The sequence below is a fragment of the Nothoprocta perdicaria genome, unplaced genomic scaffold (assembly GCF_003342845.1).
Source record: "Nothoprocta perdicaria isolate Ctin4 unplaced genomic scaffold, notPer1 scaffold_18, whole genome shotgun sequence".
NCBI lineage: Eukaryota > Metazoa > Chordata > Aves > Tinamiformes > Tinamidae > Nothoprocta > Nothoprocta perdicaria.
This window is the reverse complement of record NW_020454982.1, coordinates 6,292,884-6,315,180: the sequence shown is the minus strand read 5'-3', so window position 1 is coordinate 6,315,180 and position 22,297 is coordinate 6,292,884.

Here is a 22,297-nt window from a genome sequence, read left to right as displayed (position 1 = left end):
CTAAGGTTCACTTTAAATCAGATCCTTATCATTAATGCAGTGATAAATAGAGATGCTTTGGAAGCAGTATACAGATTATTTATTTAGTGCCTCTCTGTATCATGTTTTATACAACCAGGAATCAATGTCAGACCTTTATGGATATAGCTTAGGTTGCATTCAGTAACTACAACCTAAAGCCCTTTAAATAATGTTAATTTAATACTGACACTTTTATGAAATAAGTCAGCAAGGGGGGGAATGTAATATTGCTCTACAGTGAGGAAGATTTTGATTTTTAGTCTCAGGCCAAACCAACAGGGATGGTTTTGGTTTAACAACTGCCTCTGAAGTCTGCACTTTAAAAATAAATATAAATGGAGACAAATGCTTTTAAGGAAAATAATGGAGTGCCCTACCACAAGGGTTGACCCTAGGTTATTGTTTTTGTAATGATACTTTTTGGAGGTCTCTAAGAATTTTGTGTTTTAAGGTTGCTCTTTTCTACATTTCCCCTTGCTAACATTTGTTGGTCGTCTTATGTCACAAGTGATTTTCTATTGAATAAATTTAGGCCAAATTAGTAGGCGCTTTGAATGTCACCTTATTTTTGCAATCTCATATCTTTCAGTAGTATTTATTCTGGAGGGCCTGCCCTGCAGTGCAAGTTGGTACAAGGTGGTAGGCTCATGGGCTTTATATATTTCCTATCTGTACAGTATTTGCATTAGGTTTAAATTCTCTAAGCAGAAAGCATGTGAACGTGAGACTGCAGACAAACTTTTCTATGAGAGCTATCAAAATTCTGTTTACTGTGCAGCAAACAAGCTACTGTTAGGTATTGTGTTCCTTTAATAGATTAGTATATTTTATTGTTTAATTGGAGAATGATTTTTCTCTATATATAAGAAGCTACGGTATTTATCTTGGAAGGATTTGAAGTGATGCTTTTCATAAGGATTCAAGGAAATGTATAAGTATTTTATAATATATTTTTCACATGTTAAAACATTTCCTTTTGCTCACAGTACTAGTTGAAGCACCTTTCTTCATCATTGGTAAAAAGAGCAGCTAGAATCATGCTGAACAATTCAAAAACTCGGAGTTGTGTTATACTGGATTCCTGCTAAATAAGAAACTGGAGCTACATGATGAATATGTGACTTTTTGCTTTAAAACAAAATGAATTTCTGCTAGGCAAAGTGTTAATTCCACCCTACTTTAAAGTTATTATTCCCAATCTTTTCATTTGTCTGGAAGTCATCCAAAAGAAACAGCTATCATCTTGGTTAAGTTTGTTCTGATGCTGTAAACTGTATGACTGCTTGTTTGTGAACTAGCTTAATAGCTTGCTTAGCTGGATTCCAAAAATACTATTGACATTACTGCTTAATTCATTCCCCTCTAACTTGAAATTTCAGTATCTCTTAAATTCTGTTTTTTGTGAGGAGAGAAAAAGTAGCTTTTATTAGACAGACTGATTCTTTTGGGGGAGGAGGGAGGCTTTTTTGCAACAAAAACAATTTTTCTTTAGAACTTGTGTCTTCAAAGTACTCCCTACCTCTCCCCATCTATATTGGTCCATATGATAAGACATTAATTACCTTTCTGTCCCTCATCTCGCTTACATCCTTGAATATTATAGTTATAACAACACTGCAGCAGCTGTTTGTGGTCCTCACTGTTTTCATTGTGTTATGTTACTTGTGTTACAAACCTCAGCATAATGCAGAGAATTTTTGGAGCTTGCGAATCCACATTTCAATGCTACCTTGTATAAACATCACTTCCAGATCATTATTAATAAACCATATACGTATGTGGAAGTGTATGTGGCTGCCTCTGCTCCTGGCCTCTGTGTACTCCGTAAGGACACGTCTGGAAGGGCCTCAACTGTTCCATCCGCAGTTGTTAGCATGTCATTCGGCCTTAATGGATCTTGACAAAGGCTGAATTGAAGATAACTCAGTGCAACAGATGGATCATAAAGACCTAAACCCAGATTTTCACAGTGAAGGCTGAACTTGGTCTTACAGTAGGTTATTTCTGTTATAGCTCCCTGTTAGACCCAGCGCACTCTTTGCAAAACTACTGTTGAAAAAGTTGTGCTATTTTTTCTGAAGTATTTGCTTCATTTGGAGGTGAAATGTATCAAATGTTTAAGGCAAGATATTTCTAGCTGAAGAAGTATAAACCTGGTATAAACCTTATGAATGTTTTGTTTCTGAGTATATTTCTGTGAATATTTGAGGAAGATGATTTTGCACAAAGAGCTTGCTATGGAAAATGATACCCAGTTCTCACTGATAGTGACAAAAGGGGAATCTAGCTGAGATGTGCTCCTTCAAGTCTTACACAGCAAAACAAGTGTGTCCTTAAGCTTTCTTATTCCAGATCAGCAGGCATTATGAAACTGCTGTAATATTAAGTAGTGGGAGACATAATACCCATATACAATATAAGCCTGTCATTAATTTTGGGTGAAAAAGGTATTGATGGGCTTTAAATGCCACTTTTAAGAGGAAGGTGTATTTAAATCTGGATCCAAGGGGGAAGGGCAAGAACTTGACTGACTGATGGTTACTGATATTCGCTGAGCAGCGAGCAATTGCTTTAACTTGCACACCCTTGTGAGAACATTAATATTGCTCTGTCGGCAAGGAAGTGAAATATCCTATAAATCTCCATTTAAAAGCAAAATTGTAAACAATAAAATGCAGAAGTAGAAACATTTTAATTCACATTGAACATACTGTGTAACGTGTTGTTTACAGTGCAGCATAGAATGCTGAAACGCTTCAGAAGATCATCTTGCAGGCTCTTGTGTTTTGGGGACTGGAATTAAGTGCCAGCAAGCTGTGTTAGAAGAGCATTAGGGATGGGTGGTTCCGCACTGTGCTGCTCGCTGGCCTGCATCATGCAGCCCTCATGGCCTTCTCCTCCTGGGAGATTCCTCCTGCTTGAAACCTGGCCTGGCCATCAGTCTTCATGGGACTATAAGGGGGGGAAGCACCTAGTCACTACTAGGAGAGCTTTGGCTAAGTTATTTTGGGTACCTATAGATACTTAATGTAGATGCATGCCCCAGAGAGCCGGGAAGAGGAGACAGGCACTATATGCCTGACAGTTGGGAAATGGAGATACATGGTTTGCTGGAAGCTCTGTTGTGGATAGAGAGCAGGTGACATGGTCTGGTCCTAATAAGTTGGCCCCTGCCTGATTAACATCTTTTAGTTTGTTTAAGATCTTGCTTGCACTGACACTGTAACTCACTTGAAATGCCAGTATGGGAGGTCGGTGCCGCTCACGGAGCAGAGCAGAGTGTACGTGGCAGATGCTTGTGATGCACCTGCAGGAGCCTTGCAGCACTTAGCCACTACCCTACATTTAAGCGTATTTGATCATTATCATCCGTCTGACCAGAGGCTTCAGAAGTAGGTGAAAGAAACGGACCAACCGTCCACATCATGGCAGTGACATAATCTCCATATGGAAAAAGGGAAAATCTTTCCTAAATCCTGAAAGCCAGTTAGATTCTGCCATGATGATTATCTGATGACCCAGATTTTTATTCTTAGCCTACACCACCTGAATTTCAAGCAGATCTCTTGGCCTTTAAATTTCTCTTGGGGACAATTACAGCCTCAGGTCTGGGTTTTGTGTCTGTGTGTTTTTTTGTTTTGTTTTCTCTTCTCTAGTGTAGTCTCCCCTTGAGGAGAGATTCTTCTACAAAGTTCAGAATAAGACTGAGGAAAAAATCATGCCAGATAAAGACAACAAGTCAAATTTTAATTTTGTAGTAGTTCAGTTCTCTCGAAGAAGAAGAACTGAACTGAAAATATTGTACAATATTTTCGAGGATGTCAGAATTCTAGCAGTGTTCAGTTTATTTTTTTCCTAGAAAGTTTGCACTTTCCTTTAAATGTGACTACAATTAGAAATGTAAATTCTGAGCATTCTCCCATCTTTTTACTCTTACTACCAATGGATTGCTGTTAAGATTCTAACCTTATTGCTAGTAGAGATGCAAGGATTCTCTGTTTGGCATTTCTATTCTAATAAAAATAAGAGTTTGTTTCATCTTTATTAAAATACAGTGAGAAAAAGGGCTTTTTTTGACTGTTTCATGAAACAAAAATTACAGAAAATGTTACTGTTCTCACCGAGCTGAAATGAGATCTTTCACAGCCTCACTTTGTATGTACTTTCTGTTCTCCCTTGTACACTGGATTTGCAGCATGAGTGTATTCAAGTCACTGTTCTAAATCTAGCAGAGCAGTTGTTTGAAGGTATGTCTTCAAAAGTCTATGATTGCCCTAGATGGTCCTTGCTATTTTGGCCTTTTATTTATTTATTTATTTTGCATTTGACTGGAAACTCCAGTGCATTCTGAGAAACTTCTCTTAATTAAAAACTTGTTTAGTCTGAAGAAGTTACAGTTGTGCTTTTTCCTTGAAAAAATATTTTTTCAAATAAATTGAGAAATTCAAGCTGAAGAAATAAGATTTTCTAATTTCAGAATGTTTAGTGATGAGGGAATTAATCTTTCTTGCCTCTTGGACACTTATGTACACTGTTACAGAAAAGGGTAGGTGCAGGAGTTGCAGAGCTATTTCTGTCTTTTTGAGAAGAAAACTATGTGAAGCCTAGATCTGAAAACTGGTTAAATGTCTACATGATCAATTTGACATTTATATATAAAATACATATGATATGTTAAGTTGTCCTTTGTTGCTTCTTTTTGAAGATTTTATATTCACATTGTCCTGGAGAGTTAGGATTAGGTTTTTATATCATTTGAGTCTTATGTATCTGACAGACACAAAAAGGTTATTTTTAATAGCCTTAGTGATTTTCATTTCATATGTACATAATTATCAATTTTTTATCTTCTTTTAAGCAGTACGCAAATGCGATTGTTGAGTATATTTGCTTTTTTCCCCCAAAATAACCTTTGTATACATTCGTATATTCATATTCCTTCCCATCGTTTTCCTTTCCAAAGTTTTCCTGTGTATTCTCTTGCTTCATAATTCCTCTGAGGGAAGCCACCAATGAGATGGCTGGCAGATAGTGAGGAAATAAGTGCTTAATGAATGAGGAAGCCATTGTATAAGTTGGGAAAGGGAGACTACAGTGTATATAATAGAACAATCATTGCTTTTCTAAATCTCAGTATGAAAATTTTTAATGTCTTTAGGAAATAAGATTTTGTCTTGATTGTCTTTCTGTTAACATGAGGTGGTGTAATGATTAATGTTGTTTAAATCACAATGTTAAGTGAAAGAAATCAGTGTATAAGCCTCTAGATATTTGTAGATGCTTTAATGTTGTATTATTCAGCCTGATTTAGAAAAATATTTCTTCATTAACTGCAAATTTGTAAAGCTGCAATATATGGGATTTATCATATTTATATAGGTTATATATAAACACACGTTCATATACAGCTGTAATTTTCTTTATTTTTATATAAATTAAAGCTAGTTATGGAATATGAGTAAAGCCAGACTTTCACACTAAATAGTAATCTAATGAGACTAGATTTACATTAAAAATTTCGTAACAAATGAAATTGTTCCAAAAGTTGTCTATGAGATGAGTAGATATTTTATCATCACAGTAGCTGAGATAGTGTTTCACATTAGATATAATCTAGATGAGAAATGTCAAGGCAAGAGTCAGGCTAAGCAGGTGCTTACTCAGAGGATAAAGGATGTCATGAAAATCCATCTCCCACAGAGCTGGAAGAGACAGGTTTAGAACTATTCCGTCTTGTCATAATGATACATGACAGAAAGACAGTCTCCGTACGAAAAAAAAAAAAAAAAAAAATACAAACTTCTGAAAAGTCACTTAGTGCTAAAATCTGCCAACAGTCATATTGTCCTGAAAAGATCATTCACCAGTTTCTTCATTTCTGTATTTTAGTTCCCCAAGTGTAAAATAGGAGTAATGGCAAATTTCTATCTTGAAGGATTGTCACAACCATGGATTCATTTTACAGTCCTGGTATAACACATCCGTGACAGGAACTATATAGTATGATTCAGAGAAAAAAAAAAAAAATCTTTAAAATTATTTTTAAAAAATATAGTATCACAGAATGAAAGCATTCCCAGAGGAAATTATGATCTTCTGACTCCATAACTTCTTTCCTAAAATTATTTAGCGATCTTGTATCTGATGTAACCCGCCTATCATCAATCATGGCAGTGAATGCTTTCTGATGTTCCCCTCAAGAACTTTTCAGACATCACTCACATATTCTTTCCATTAATAACAGAGTATACAAATTATAAGCTTTTTCCAAGAGAAGCTCTCAGTTTGATTTTGTGTTTCATTGCAAAGTTTTTAAGGGACTCTTCCATAGCTTCCATAGGACACTGATGCACAAGGGCCTGTTCTCAGAAGAAATATTACTTGAGGTATGTAAGGTGCATGTATGTAAAAAACCTTGGTAGCGGAGTTGCTACCAGGAACATAAAGACTCTTCACTGTCAACCATTTAAAATCAATTTGAAGGCATTTGGAAGGCATTTTAAAGAGCAGCTAGACATCAATAAAATTTAATTAATTGGGTCTATGGATGCACATGTAAATTGAGTGTTAATTGTGCTAGCAATGCTTTTCCATTAAAAATTAAACTCATGATTAGGAACAGAGAAAAAACAAGCCAATCTTGTTCCATAAGCAAATCTCATTTTGCTTAATTGTGTAGTTTAGATAACAATCATAATTCTCCATTTGCGTTCTTAAATGTTAGTATCACTATAGCATGGAAAAGACTGACCGATTACCAGTTGTTTTGAAGGTCACTTCTGTGAAATTTAATAACTTCTGATGCAAAGCATTTAAACTACCTCATTTGAGCAAGAATGGAAAGTTCTTTTTTTTATATAAGACAGGCATAACATTTTAAGAGAACCTATTAAAAGAAAAGTAGGTTTGTGAATCATATTTTCATAAAGATTGTTATGTGGATAATCGGCTTCTATTTATTTATGGATTTGCATATATACAGATGAGAATTTCTATGAAAGTCATTGCAACCCAAGACATAGATTTTTGAAGTTTCAGTTCAGATCCTGCTGCTTTCACTAATTCTGTTCCTGTGCTTTAAAACCCACCTCAAAAGCCTAGAAAGGAACGTGTGTTATATTTTTGGAAAAGGGGGGGAGGGGGGGGGGAACAAAAGTAAATAGTTTAGGAACAGATGAGTGTTAGCATCTGGTGCTTGTCCATCAGAGGCATGTCCACACAACCTGGACTGCAGCCCCTGCAGTAGGAGCTTTTGGAGTATGTATTTCTTGTGGAGTATTGTAGGTCTTGAAGGTCAGGATTTGCTTCTCAGGTGACTGAGACTAAGAACTTAGCCCAAATTCTGTTAGCCACACCCGGTGAATGAACTTGGCACATGTTATCCCTTCCCTTCCCTAGCACAATGAAGATACTCTTTCATTATCTCATTGTTGTGAGGGTAAATGCATTGAAAACTGTTATGTGTTGTGGAAGATAAACATGGATACCACATAAGTAGAGGGTAACAGTGGTGGTGGTGTTGACTATCATGTGGAGAATGATGACCAAAAAAACCTACTAGAAGAGGAGGAATATGAAAAGAATCAGAAAACCATCTAAAGTAATACTTTGTGGGCTCTGAATTGAAACCTTAAGTCATCCTTTTGTTCACACAAGCTTTATTGGCAGAATGGCACGTAACCTGTGTAGAAGGTGCTCTCAGCTGGCTTTTCCCTCCATATGAAAAATAATGTCAGGAAAAATTAGCTTGTCATCACACAGTTTTCATATTCACTCTGAACCCATGTATTTTATTTCAGGATTGGATTGTGGATGATCTTTGTTTAAGCTGATACTATTCTAAAAGGATTTGAAAACCAAATCAATTAAGACAGATGTAGTGTCTCACTAGAATGTAAGCAGATTAAGAGCCACCAGTCTGTCATAGGGTTCTAGGTTTCCAGAGGGTCATACAAAAATGTTTACATAGTAGTAAAAAGGGGCACTTCCTGCTCGTTTTGTTTAAGTACTTTGTGTTGCCTGTATTTGGGTTATGACTCATGTGTTGGAGATGGTATTTTGTATCTGCAGCAATCAACAATAATATGAAGCAAATGTAAGAGAGCAAAGTTCTTGTCCCCTGATAATAGCTTCATGACTAATTCACGTGGGTTGGTTTACATCTCCCAACTAACATGCTATGGTCATCCTAAAAGTATCTTCAGAGAAAAGCAAATGAAATGTACTGATCAAACATTGCTGTTTTGAATCTAAGCATGGTTTTTTATTTATAGCATCCATAAGGATGTCCTTCTCTGAAAGACGCAGGGAACTATAAATTCTTTGTTGTAGTTGATTTTGTGCTTTGAAACAAGACCAGAATGCTTAAAGAAAGCATAATTTTAATGTATTTAATGTAGACAGCATTCTTTGGAAAAGGATTTAAATGTAAAAAATGGTTTTATCTTTTCACTGTGGTTCAAAAGACCAAACTCTCCAATTCCACAGAATTATTAGAAAGTAACTCAGAAGACAGTATCAAGAAAAAAATGAGATATTGAAATCCCGCCTGTTAGTCTGCATTGATCACTTATCTGATTACAAATGGCTTTTCAGTGCACACAGATGTTCATATGAGCAGGACTAGGCTATGTCTTTGTCTTACCATCTCGGACAGAGAAGTCATTTGATGCAGCCCCACCACCAAAACTGGTGCAGATCCTACCTACTTAAAAACACCTATTTTCAATCAGCTGAACAGAGAAGTTGGGAGTCTTTTTCTTCTTTTTGCCCTTACTTGGAGAACAAAGTGAGAACAAAGTGTCTTTGGAAGTCAGTAGTGGCTGCCCATCTGCTTGGAGCAGGGAAAGCAAGATACTGCAGAATAGACTTAAAAATATTGAGATCTTCAGAATAAAACTGCTTTCAACTGCCCCCTCCTCACATATTAGATGAAGTTTTCAAGCATGATAAAGCAGCTTAAATCTTCTCCTAATCTTATAGGAGAATTGGAATTATTTGCTGCTGATATCTACTGTGGCTCTGTCTCTTCTGTCTGTCACGTGAGACAGATCTTAAACCTCTTTGTAAACTTCCATGTTTAGTCACGGATTTGGAGATGTGTTTCAGACAAGCTTTGGTGACAGTGCTAGCATGTTTTGCAAAACAGTAATTTGAAATAATAAAATGGAAATTTTTCTCTGTTGGACATTAGCTGATTTGATGTATGAAGTTCCCGTTTTTACACAATTTATGAGTGTACATGGTTATGCATTTGCAATTGAAGGCCCAAATTTGAGTCCACTTTGTTATCGCGAGCCTTCTACTCATCATTGCGCTGTGTGTGTTTAAAAGATGGAGAAGGTCTGCAGGTGAGACTTAGACATTTGCTAAAGGGTGACAGAAAGACTCCTAACTGTGCTGCAACTCCTTCAGATTGAACCACTTGTTCCTGTTGAAAACTATGGAGGAAAAACAGTGGTATTAATTCTTATACAGCTCTGGGCAAGCAGTAGCTTCTCTTTCTTGCAGATCTTGACTGCTGTTCAGGCTTTGTAAATGATGATTGCTAAGATATATAACATAAATTTAATGATAAATCTATAAAATAGCATTGTCTATTACTTCTTTCTAAAGAGGACATCAGCATCTAATTGATTATAAAAGAGATATCTTGGAAAATGCATTAAATGGGAAATTAAAAATAATTATTTTTATTGGAAATGGAGTTCCTTGTGGGCATTGAACATATTTCAATAATTTGCATGTGGAATTTAAAGCAACAGAAATTCAAAGAATGAAACCATCTGTGTTAGTACCTGTCATCAGGATGGGAATTTCATTTTGAAGTTAGGCTAATACATGAAAAGACAAGCTAACCATGTGTGGCAGTTGTTAAAGTAAGGCTCTTCTCAAACTTCAGCGTGCTATTTTTTCAAAATATGAAGCAAAATTTTATTTTTTTAGCAACTGAGCATACAGTAAGCAGATCTCTGTTCCAAATCCTGAAATTTAAAAAGCACAGATAGGGGAAGAGTCGGGAGTACTGAAGCACCTTTCCTAAACAGCAGAGTGACAAGAACCTAGGTTAGATGCAAGTATTGATTTTCAGCAATTATTTTTGCAAGCATTGCTATTTTTATTTACTGCATGAAGGAGGGAATGAAGGGGGTATGTTTTGAGGAACGTGCTCCTCCCCAGTCAACTAACCGGCAAGCTGCTGGGTTCTCAGCAAGGAGGCTCCGTGCTTTGATGCCTGCACTTGTGCAGGTGACACCTCACGAGGTGATCCCTTTGGCCTCAGTTAGATATAACTTAGCTCTGGGTTTGGGTGGTGATGCGATGTAAGTGGGAATTATTTCGCCCTCTCCGGTGACTTGGCATATTGTCCACAAAAGGAAATATCGGAGCTCTCTGAAATCTAGGAAGATTATTGCAATTAGAGGGAGGTTTCTGACGTGTTTGTTTTTCTCATGCTGCTTTGCTTGTGTCAAGTTTCAGGCCTTCATTGCCGGTTGGTTTGTCCATGTACTTTTTGTTTGTTAAACTTCATGTGCTTATCTAACTTCCTAATCTCCTGTGGGGATTTGATAACCTTAGTGTTTTCTTCATCCTGCTTCCAGTGCCTCTGCTATGATTGATGGGATAGACGACTAAACCGGCCACCTCCAAAATTATGGAATGTGTTAATCAGATGGACAGCTGACCTCAGGGAGTGCAGTGACCCCCAGGATCAGAGGTCAGATTTAAACAATATGACAAATACAAGGATGTTGTCATTTCAAACTAAAACAGGGTAAATAGATAAAGGGCAACATGAAAGTGGCATACGCTGCATTTTTATTTCTTGCAGATTGCAAATATAAAACTCAGTTTCTACCATTAAGTAGCAAGTAATTTATCTTCTGTGGCTTGCTGTATATAGGCCAAGTTACAAGGGAAGATTAGGGGTAATGTACAAGGCAGGAAATATAAGATTTAGCTTCTCTTTTTGGCATTTGGGATAAACAGCCTTTTTTTTTCCTCTGCCTTTGTTTTCTTTTCCCTAAGTATTAGAGAATATGTCCTTCTGTAAAGTCCCTCAAAAATCACTCCTTGCTGATGTTACAGGATGGCAATGCAGCTTTGATACAAATGCTGCTGCTTGTTTAACTGGAAACATGATGCCAAATAGTATAATTAGTTTTAATATTGACATGTATGCGTCTTTTTTTTTAACTGTTACAGTAAAGTGATCTCAATAGAGCTGTAATACAGAGGGAAAAAGGCTGAGAAGAGAGTCAGCCAAAACAAATCTGTGCCTCTATACACGCCCTGGCCACATACCAGTACAGACTTTGTCATAATTTAAGACAACTCTAAATTACTCAGCCTGAATAAGCTGGGAACCTGTCAGAGCACTGTATGATTTGTCCTGAACATGGCCTGGGTTCTGCCCAGTCCTTTCTATCCCAACCTTCAAGTAGGTCTGGGAAGTCGTTAGCATGGAAGAGCATCATGTCAAGGGGAATCGGCGGTTGCCCTTGATGGCAGTTTTGTAGTCACAGCTGTACAAAGCCGTTCAACGCGGCGCTGCCGTTTGAAACGTGTATCCTGCCCATCGAGGGCCGACAGAGCTGTTTTTTTCCATAAGACATCTGCTCAGTAAGGCTTTTAATCGTGTATATAGACCCCAGTAGCTGCATCTGGATTTGGTTATTTAGCGTTTATTTCTTTTATTCATATTAGCTTCCATCTGCATGGCTAGATACTTCACAAATGGTATGTGACATTTAGAACATTAAAAAAAGAAAATCTAATTTTTAAATAAACTGAGTATAGGAAGTGTTTTAGAAAATTATTCCTGTTATGATGCTAAGCTGTCATAGCATTATACCAATGTAGGATGGTCCAAAGTATCACTGAGGCAAGTTATGCAGAGTAACTTGTGCTGTGATTAACATAGCTACTTAGAGTAGTTCTCAGCTTTAATTTCCTTTAGAAGTTTGCAGCTTCCATTTCAAACTTAAGAAGCTGCCAAAAGCTTCCCTGCTGTTTTCTTTTCTGTCCTTAGCTATGTATTGACTGGTTCAATAAAATAAATAGATCAAATAGGCTTCTGGAGAGAAGCCTTAGGAAAATCTGTCAGGAATGCCCGGGTGTTGTGCTACATGTTGGTTGTATTGACAGGGAAGGAGACAAAGCAGTGAGAAATAACCCATAAACCAGCAATGGGCCCTTATTACTCAGATGGAGTTCTAATTTGGCAGTGGCAATATGATCGTTTAAATAAGTCAGAACAGAAACTAAAAAGGTTAAGGTAATGCTATAGAATTTTATAGGAATATTTGGTATTAAGTGGGTTAAAAGCAAACCTTCATTTTCAGAAATGTTTCATAAATATATATTCAGTTCATTTTCATTTTGTAGGTAATAACAGAAATGAGTTCTGTGAATATGCCTTATTGGGACTTGGGATGGAATGAGTGTTCCAAAAAAAAAATCCCAAACAAAAAACAGATAAAATTCTTTATAACAACAATAATAAAAACATTTTGCATGAAAACATGTTTTAACTGTATTTGTAACACTCAGTAAATAAATTACAGGTTTTATATCATTCAGAAAGAGCTGCGAGTGATATATTCAGTTATTAACTTCACACGCTTGGAAGAATGAATTAAATACCAGTCCCTGCTGAAGGCTTTTGGATGATTCTGCCAGAATATCCCACTGGAGAGTTCTGGCAGCTCGGTGTGAGTTGCGTGGTGAGCAGGAAGATTTTGGTGGGAGCTGAAGCAGACAAGTCTGTTCTGACAGTTTACAGCATCTTATAAATTCCATAAAATGAAAATGAATTATGTATTATTGGGTTTACATAAGGTCACCGCGTGAACTCTGACCCTTCTCTTTTCTCATTTGGCTCAATTATTAGATGAAATGACAGATCTGATCTCTTTTCAAATTGTATTAGAAGGGGCCTCTTTATTTTGCCCTCTAGCAGCAATTCTCTGACAGAACTAGGCAAGTGCATTAATTATGATTGATTTAGTGGGTCTATAAGGTGATTATTTCTCAAATTCTACTTCTGTGCCAAAACCTTTTGACCTCTCTCAGGCCACACAGCAAATGAAATCCATAAGAAGATTTAAGAGGGAACTGACCAGTGCTGCAGTTTCCTTCTGCTGTTTGCACTCCAAACACTTTTAGACACCCAAGCACAAATGCAAAAAAAAAAAAAAGAGATTGAATTACCAGGATGTACTGTGGTTAAAATGCTTAACAATTTGATATCTCTGTTTAAAAAAAAATGTGGCATGAAATTGATGACAAGGGGAAAAAGATCTTTGTGTGTGTGTGTGTGTGTGTGTGTGTTAAGTAGCAAAAAAAGGATTTTACTTTGTAAATTAGACACAAGGAAAAGGTCAAGATGTCTCTTATGAAGACATACAGTGCTACCCTTTTAAGCATATGCAAAATGCTGATGCAAATCACAGCAAAGGGCCTGTCCTGGCTTCCAGGTTATAGGGCTGGATGGAATGAACAGAACTTTGCAGAACATGTAGGTGTCAAGCACTTGTGAGAAGAAATCTATGCTGCTAAGAAACATAAATTGTGCAGCCTATCTGAAGAGCAAGTTGATTAGTCAACATAAATATAAGTTCTTGCCTCTGTTGTCGAGTATTAATTAGTAGTACTGTAAATAGATATGGATATTTTCATATGCTTTCTAGATTGGGCTATTATTATTAAAGGAGAGCTTTAAGGAGCTCTGAGCCAAGCTCTTGAGCATCTAGCTAATTCACATGAGCTTTAAGAGTTAAGAGTTACTTTTAATTATCCACATTGAAAACAAAAAAAAAAAAAAAAAAAAAATCAAAATCGAACTGGAAGAGAGTTAGTGCAAATTTCAATACCCTACATGTATGGAAACTTTCACTGCAGTTTAAAATACTAAAATAAAAAAAAAACTAGTAACAGATGCTGATGAATTAAAGAACAATAGGCTATTTGCAATGGTTGGGATTGTTCCAAAGATATTTTTAATTCAGCTTCAAATTTTATTTTCTTTGATTTACTTTTAAAAAATTGAATTTTGAATTGCAAATCTACATTGTCAGGCTGTGCATGTAGGTTTTGTAGATGGAGAATTAGTTAGGAAAAGCTTCTAAAAGTTTGCCTTATGCTCATTAGAGATTGCTCTGTGTAAAATTTCAACACCTTTTTCTCCATAAATGTAATGGAAGATTCACATCATGAATGTGAAGACTTACAATTACACCTGGCAAACACAATTTGACCAGAATTTCTTATTACCAGAAGTAACCCTGTCAGTTAAAAGTCTTATGTTTCAACAAAGTATCTGTGAAGCAGAGGATGAAGGGAATAAACCTTGTGCTTTTTAATGTGGAATGCTTTGGGATTTGCCCTAGGATGTAGAATGTCCATGTTCACATCTCTTTTCTGTTTGAGGTGGAGTAATCTGAGATGGAAATCTCTACTTCGAACCAGGCGAAGGCAGACCACGACCAGGAAGTGTCCCTGCTGTGCAGGACACGCACCAGGCACACACGAGAAAAATGGGAACCACAAAACAAATGTGTTTCTATGGAGCTCTTCAAAACAGCATCTGTGATCCGGTGAGCCTAGGTACACAGTGTGGTGGCCATCCCCTAGTCAGACCAGCCCGGGACACCACTGCGGGGAAACCAAGTTGTTGGGCAGGGTAGGCATGTGTGGTCTCCGTCTTTGTTTTGGTGGCTTTGTGCCACGCAAGTTCTGCTGCTGCTTGCCACTCATTTCTAGGTCAGCTCCCATCTCCCCAGCCCTCGTTGTGTTAGAAATTCCCACGTGGTAGGTCCCTCACCAGGTATTTTGGGTTTGTTACTTGACCAGCGCAAATGAGAGCAGTGCCAACAGCTTCACTCATGGCATTTGCAGTAGGCACTGGTGCTTGTGCTTGTCTTCTCAAATAGACACTGAGTGTATGTTTTAGACAGAAAAGTGCCCGTTGAACAATTATTGCTGAATTTTGTGGGGGCTTCCTGCCTGCCACTGTTAATCTCTTCAGCCTTGCAAACGGCTGGAGCATGTGCAGGAGCAGAAAAGCACAGCAGATGTCTTTGTGTTGCGCATCAGCTGTTCGGCCGGCTCCGCAGGAGATCCCAGCGCAAATCCTGGCACACTGAATGCTTTGCCTAGTTTATCACTATGCTTTGGTAGGAATGGTGGTAAAGGCATAACACCTGCATTAGTGAACGCGCCTTCCTTTGTTCCTTTCTGATGTTACTGCTTGTAGAGAATTTAATAAGGACATAACTTTACGCCTGCTCTCAAAGATTTGCTGGCACGGGGATTCCAGCTGAGACACAGTATTGCAGACAACTGGGCTTTGCTTTGGTATTAAAAATTAAATAGAAGCTCTAATGTCCAAAGATTTGCCATTGGAGAAGTACAGCACGGCTCGTGCAAAGCCGATAACTGAATTTATGCTACAGAAAATAAGTACTGTAGCCTGAGCTGATGTTTAAAATACTGATTTACGGCTGCATTGTATTTAGTAGCATTGTGTGGGGAGCCACAGAAAGGTCTTAGCTGCACAGCCCTTGATACGAGTTTGTTATAAGTAAGTAAACCTCAGTATAATGAAGTAGTGAGATGTAATAGTGGGTCGGGTCAGTCATCTTGTTCGTTTTGAGCTCATGTGCGCGCTCTCATGCTTCAAGCATCAGGTGCTTTGAAAGGCAGATGTATTTCAAAGGGCTCTCAACTGCTCTTGAACTCCTTGCTTTCAAAAGGCACCATATAGGAGGAGGGATTTCCAAAACCCTAAACACGACTGGATGTTAAATCTGAAAAATAATTCTGTTTTTCTTGTTATTTGCTAAAATCGTTGGAGACGTCAATAATTTGAAAGCTATGAGATTTCTGGCTCTGAGCTTCTTAAATTCTTAAGTGATTGGCTCATTTTTTTTGCCCCATTTTGGCTCATGTGGCTTTCTGAGAAGAAAAACATACTGAGGAAAAATTACTGGGAGACGTAGAGTGTGATAAAGAGGTTGTTCAAATATTCAGTACCACCATCAAAATCTTGTAAAAGATCATGTTTATATTTTTTACTGTAGGAGAATCTGTGAATCTGCTTTCTTTTCCCCTAAATTATAAAAATTCAAATAGTTTTTTGAGTTTTTGTTTTGTTTTTAAGATGGAAATTAGTTCAGCTGCAGCTGTTCTTTGCCGTGGATAGAACTGTGACAATCAAACATGTAGGCTCGCTTATTGATCTTTCATTAGATAAATAAGAGGTCTGAGCCCTGAAGTTACCATTTTCCCACATTTATGTAGTCCCACAGTTCCCACAGTTCCCACAGTTATGTAGTCATTTTTTGAACGCTAAGTATCACATTTCTTAAGTTGTAAAATGAAGGAGATCGAAAAGTTGGGAAAGCTGCTCATACATTGGGGGAATAGATGTATAGCCGCTGGGAAATTAAATGATGTTTCTAGATATGCTATATTATCAGGTTCAGTGGAATAGTTAGAATATAAAGCTGGGCTTACCAAATTTGTGATTTAGGAAATACATTTTTTAAAATATTTTAAAGGTCTTTAAAAGTAAAGACTTTACCATTGATTTCTGTAGGGATACTATGGATGTCTTCTTGTCAGGTATAGTGATAGTAATTTCAGAAAAATAAAGCTCGTGTTTCCTTTTTTGACAGGATTTTGCTGCTGCTGTTGTTGCTAGAAGTTACTCAGATATATCAGCTATTTGCTTTCTTCCCTTTTCATTTCCCGTAGTCTTGTGTCGAAGGGGGGGGAAATGCTGATGTATGCTTTATTTTATTTATTTAATTTTTTTTTGGTAATGATTTCCTCTGATGATGATTTTGTTGCCTTGATGATAGTGATTATGCTCTGAATTGATTAATGACATATCTGCTCACATTCCACATGCTGATTTCTCAGGTAATGCTTTAAGGTATTCCAAAAGTAGGTGTATAGGAGGAACAGCCCTCAAGGATGAAGTCTCAGGAGAGCAGTGGCCGTGTCGGGTAGCGTCGTGTAGCCACGTGGGCTCATGCAATATTAGTCCTGCCCCGCGAAGAGTCCTAATGAGCAGCATAAATTCTGAGCTGGCCCAGGGTCAACTGCCTTTGCACCCAATTGGGAAAATATGTGTGTTCATCGGGCTCGATTTCCTTCTTCTTTTGCAGCTTTATGCTCATAAGTTAGCTATACATAAGTAGACTCTTGGGTTTGATGTATGGCTATAGGGTTGCTTAGGTGGAGTTTATATGGTATTAGGCCATCCAAGTAGATAAGCTGGAGAATTATTATATGGATTCTGCTCAATATTAATTTCTGTCTTACCATGCTGATAAATCAGCGTAGATTTCTTTTTAAAAAATAGATGTTAAAAGCGTTTTACAGTTTATAATTCCTCTGCAATGAAGCTTTATTTATAATAATATTGTCCATGAGCAACTACATGAGTTTAGATCTGAGCTGAGACTGTCTTTCTCGATACACCTATGAGCTGGTACACGTTGCCAATAGTGTTGAAAGGATGCGTTCTCCTCTTTAAATTTCCTTATTTTTTTCTCCTTGTTGTTCATAAATAACTTTCTGCTCAAAAAGCTCCCTTCACTTGGCTAGAATCTGAAAAGAAAATGTATTACGTTTTAATACTGACACAAACAAATGAGTTGGTTTTAGTTTCTGTCATCCACAAACTGCTATGTTTATAATACCACAAGTATATTAATGGACAGATTTAATGATATATATATTATTTCTGTCAGGATCCTCTAAATTACTTTTGCTACCACAAGGCACAAAATGATGATGTATTTCAGGGAACAAAGGAATGTAGGTTACATTTCTAGTGCCCATAAATTCTTTGTTTTAAAAGCATCAAGGCCCTTGATACAGTACGGTCCTTTTCCGATAAACTTATTCCAGGGGGTGGGCGAAGCTTTCCTGAGGTTTCGCTGTCCCGTTCCCCAGGCCCCTCTCCTGCCGGGCCGGGGCTGGCGTTGCAGGGCCTCCTGCTCCCTTATCCCTGCTCCCTTATCCCTGCTCCCTGGGGGCAGGTGCCAGCACGGCCGGCGTGTTGGCATCCCGGGCCTGGCCCGTGGAGCATCCGCTGCTGTGGGGCCAGGCCCAGCCTACCGCGACCCTGGAACGCTTTGAGGGGTGAGCGAGTCGCTCGGCACGGGAGAGGGGCCCTTCTTAAATGTGCTGCTCTTCTTCACGTGTCTGTTACTCAGGTTGGCTCTTCATGTTTTAATGAATTCCCATTTCACTTGTGCTGGTTGGTTGGTGTCTTCGGCCAACATTGTATTTTGGGGTTAATTCTGGAAGGGTTTGAGGGGGCTTAAGGCAGAAGGAAGGAAGAGGCTCACTTGCATGTTCCTTGTACTGCAGCATTTTGCCTTTGTACTGCTAATTTGCCATTAGCTTGCAGCCTATTTCCATCCAAAAGCTGAGGTGGTTGTTAGAGATTGACAATAATTTCAGTCCCTATGAATTACAAGGAGGAGGGAAATGTTTTATCTAAAGTTGTTTCAATGTGAGCGCCTCTGTAAAGAGAGTGTAATGCATAGTTAAAAGCAGTGTTACTCCTGCCCCTGGTACCCTTCTCCAGAAAGTAAGTTATGAGAAAGGTTGCTTGTATAGAAGACATATGGTGGGGTGGGCTTATAGGTAATTGCCTGTAAGTTTAAAAAGAAAACATTTTTAAATCTAAGCAAACAGCATAAAGAAACTGTTTAACTGAAAGGTTGTTGAACTGTTCCTGCTGTGTTGACTGACTCTGGAGAATAATTCCCTTCACACTTCCCATAATTCCACATGGATCTTCTTCCTGCCATGTTCTGTATTTTTAGAAAAGTAGAAGTATTAATAAAAGGAGCAAAGTGTTGCAGCAGTGGAGTGCAAAAGTGGGCTTGGGAAAAAAATCCAGCAGTTTTATAATCAACAGAGAAATACAAATGCAAAGCAAAATTCTGAGAAAAGGAGAAAGGAGAGGAAAAAAAAAAATGTTCAAGTGTTCGTTACTCTACTCCTTGCAGGAAGGGATTGAATAGAATAACCTTCAAAGAGAATGTGGCATTTTAACATTATATAATCATGTTCCTCATGGCAGGTGACATCTATCTCCTTGACGGAGACTGTATCTCAAAAATACATTCACTGAGCTGTCTATAAATTCAAATAAACCCTGCAATTTAATTTTCAACATATCCATATGTTTGAGAATTGAGCTTTCAGCAGCTGAGTACAGTTTGTGTTGATACTCCTGTACCCGCTGAATCAGGAGGGAACAATGCGGTGCCCGTGTAGCCATAGCCAGGTTTGGCAGGGGGCTGCAGGGAAGAATGGATTCGACCCAGTGTTCTGGGCCTAATTCAAGAATCAGTGAATAGAATTTCCCAGAAGTTCATCCTTGTTTGGTCAAACGCAACATTTTTCATGGTTTAGAGGAACTATGTCATTACTTAGTTAGAAACACAAAGAACCAAATGTGTCATTGTGTACCATGGAAATGCAGCCAAGAATCTTTTAAGATAAAATAAAACCTTTAATTCCTTAAGAAAAATAATATAGTACAATGCGTATTCATTTAACTTCTTAAGTATATATTTTCAGAATACCCGATCAGTTGTATTATATGCAAGAAAGAGAACACCTGAGACAGCTGCTACAACAAAAGGAAAAATGCAGTAGTTATTTTTCATTTTTTAAAAAGGCATTTCCAAAATAAGTCTCATTCTTTTGTGCGTGTCTTGATTGTATTGTTGCTAATGAAAAATGATATCTTCTTGTAAGCTACATGAGCTGAAGGAGTAGCCAGAAATAGTGAACAAATAAGTAAAGAGCTTATATAGAATCACAGAAATACCTGAGGGTTCATTTGCTGTTCTGGAATACGCCCAATAATGTGGCTTGAGAAACTCGTAGTAGCATCCATGGAAGTGCCCTGAGATAAGCCATGAAATCTGGAGTAGTGTGAAGCCTTTTCCAATGCCCCGATGGTAACTGTGGGCAGAGCTGCAGAACGTGGCTCGGGGTAGAGAACCCTCTGCAGTTTCATCCTGAGTTTTTGGTGCCACCCATTGCTGTATAGTGGTAAGGTGAAATTCTGCTCTGAAGTATGTGAGAACAAAAGCAGCTAACTCCTGAAATATGTATTAGGGCTAGATTGGGGCTGAGACTACATGCCAGAAAGGGAAAGGCAAAAACTCACCCTATTCACAGTCTTGATTTACCCAAATCTTAGTCTTGGGAGGACTCATGAGTCCAGATTGTTCACCATTTGCATGCTCTTGTAGGCAGATAATAAGAGGCAGAGTTTGCACAAGTATAAAACTACTTTGTTTTCCTCTGAATTACTGAATTAAAAAAAAAAAAAAAAAAAAAAAAAAAAAGCAAAGAAAAATCTCAGAGAGGTAGCCTTGCATCACTAGGCCTTTCGCATTTGAAGTGCATCAGTTTGTAAACTGATTTTATTGGGGTGAGGCCTATTGCTGAGGCTTGGCCTAGAGAAAGCACAGGAACTGCTCCTGCATCAGCAGAGTACAAGCAGGGTCTGCAAGGGGAACTCGGGCAGCCCCATCAAGTTAATGGATGTTCCAGGCTCCCTGCCTGAAGTAGGAAGCATCCCTGCTGCCTCAGGATCCTCAAGTATAGAAAATCTTCAGAAATGTTGTAGTGGACAGTCCCACCCATGGAATTTTGCAACTTTTAAAAAATCAAATATGTGAAAAATCAGTGAATCCTGGTCTAAAAATGACTGAATACTGGGTTATAGTTTTATAACTTTGTTATAGATTTTTAAACCAATGCTCTTAGAACCACTATTTCCTTGTATTTCCCCCGAAATGTGTAGTGTCCTCACATTTTCCAACTTTTCTTGCAACATCCAAGATATGTAGGTACGTGCATCATTTGTTGTGTATCTTAACAGAAAGATGTATGGATGTTTTACCTTGTATGGGCAGCAGGAGAAGGACAATGTGTTTGATGGAATGGAATAGTTCACCCCAGGGAACATTGTTCCTATGGAAAAGGTCTGTCTTGCTGCACTGCGAGGGCAGTTGCTGCAAGAGTAAAGTCCTAAAGACTCTTGGGTTATGGAGCAGGGGATGAGTTTGAAATGTGTCACACTTTGTTCAGACAGTCTGGAAATGTCAGATTCTGTGAAACTCAGCAGTCAAGAACCTAACCTGCAACATAAATTATTGCAAAAGTATTCCTGGTGACATGTGCATATTTACCTTTCATAGAACTGGCAAAGCCTGCCCTTACTTTTGCCTGTGTTATTTAAGCTTCCTTATTAGAGTCACACCTTTTAACATTTTAAAGGGCACATTTGGGATGCCTCATATATTGGAAGAATATTTGTAGGACATAGGGAATTTGGGAATAAAATGAATAAAATTTGGCAGAGAGCTTTGGGGAGGCAGCAAACCTCACTGTGAAGGAGTGACAACGTAGACTATAGTGATCACTGTGTACCCGCTGTGTGTATGTTTAATCATTTCTTTAAATAGAAGAGAATTTAATGTTGACTCTTCTGCAATATCTAACATACTAAATGAGACATGTGGATCTAATAAATTAGGAAAATATATTGATGCCTTTATGTTGCAATGCATATTTTTGGGTCTTTTCATATCTTCTTTACACAGCTCTTGTGGCACCTTCAGATTTGAACCGTCACCACTGGTATTTTTTTGGGCTACTAGAGCTCTGCTGAGTGATGCCAAGCAGATGGTGCTCAGATCTGTGGGGGCTTCTGCGTAGCGCTTCCTTGGCCCGTTCCTCAGTGATGCTAGAGAGAAGGTTTCTATTGTGGAGCAGCCGTGGAGGATATTCACCTCCTTCAGATCTGATGTAGGACCTTCCACCTAGTTTTGAAAAAGTGATAAATTATTTTAGAAGGTAATAAATCGTAGTCCTCAAAAATCCTATAATTTATTGTTATATTTTAATCAGATGTAATTTTTTTCTTTTTTCAACTTTCTCTAGCACAATCACCCCATGTGTAGGAATTTTCTTTTAAAGTCTTATATTGTTGTTCTGTTTCTCAAAAATGTTTTAACTAAAAAAAACTAGGGAGTAAATGTTAAAAAATAAATATGCAGTTGTGTAGCTTTGAAAATTTATTGCACAGCTGGGGGCATTTAAAGAACTTAATTAACAAGCTCCAGCCTTAACATTCTCTCTCTTTAAGGGGAAAAAATCAGTTAAGGTTTGTCCAATTAAATTTTAGGAGAGTTTGATAAAAAAAAAAAAAAAAAAAAAAAAAAAA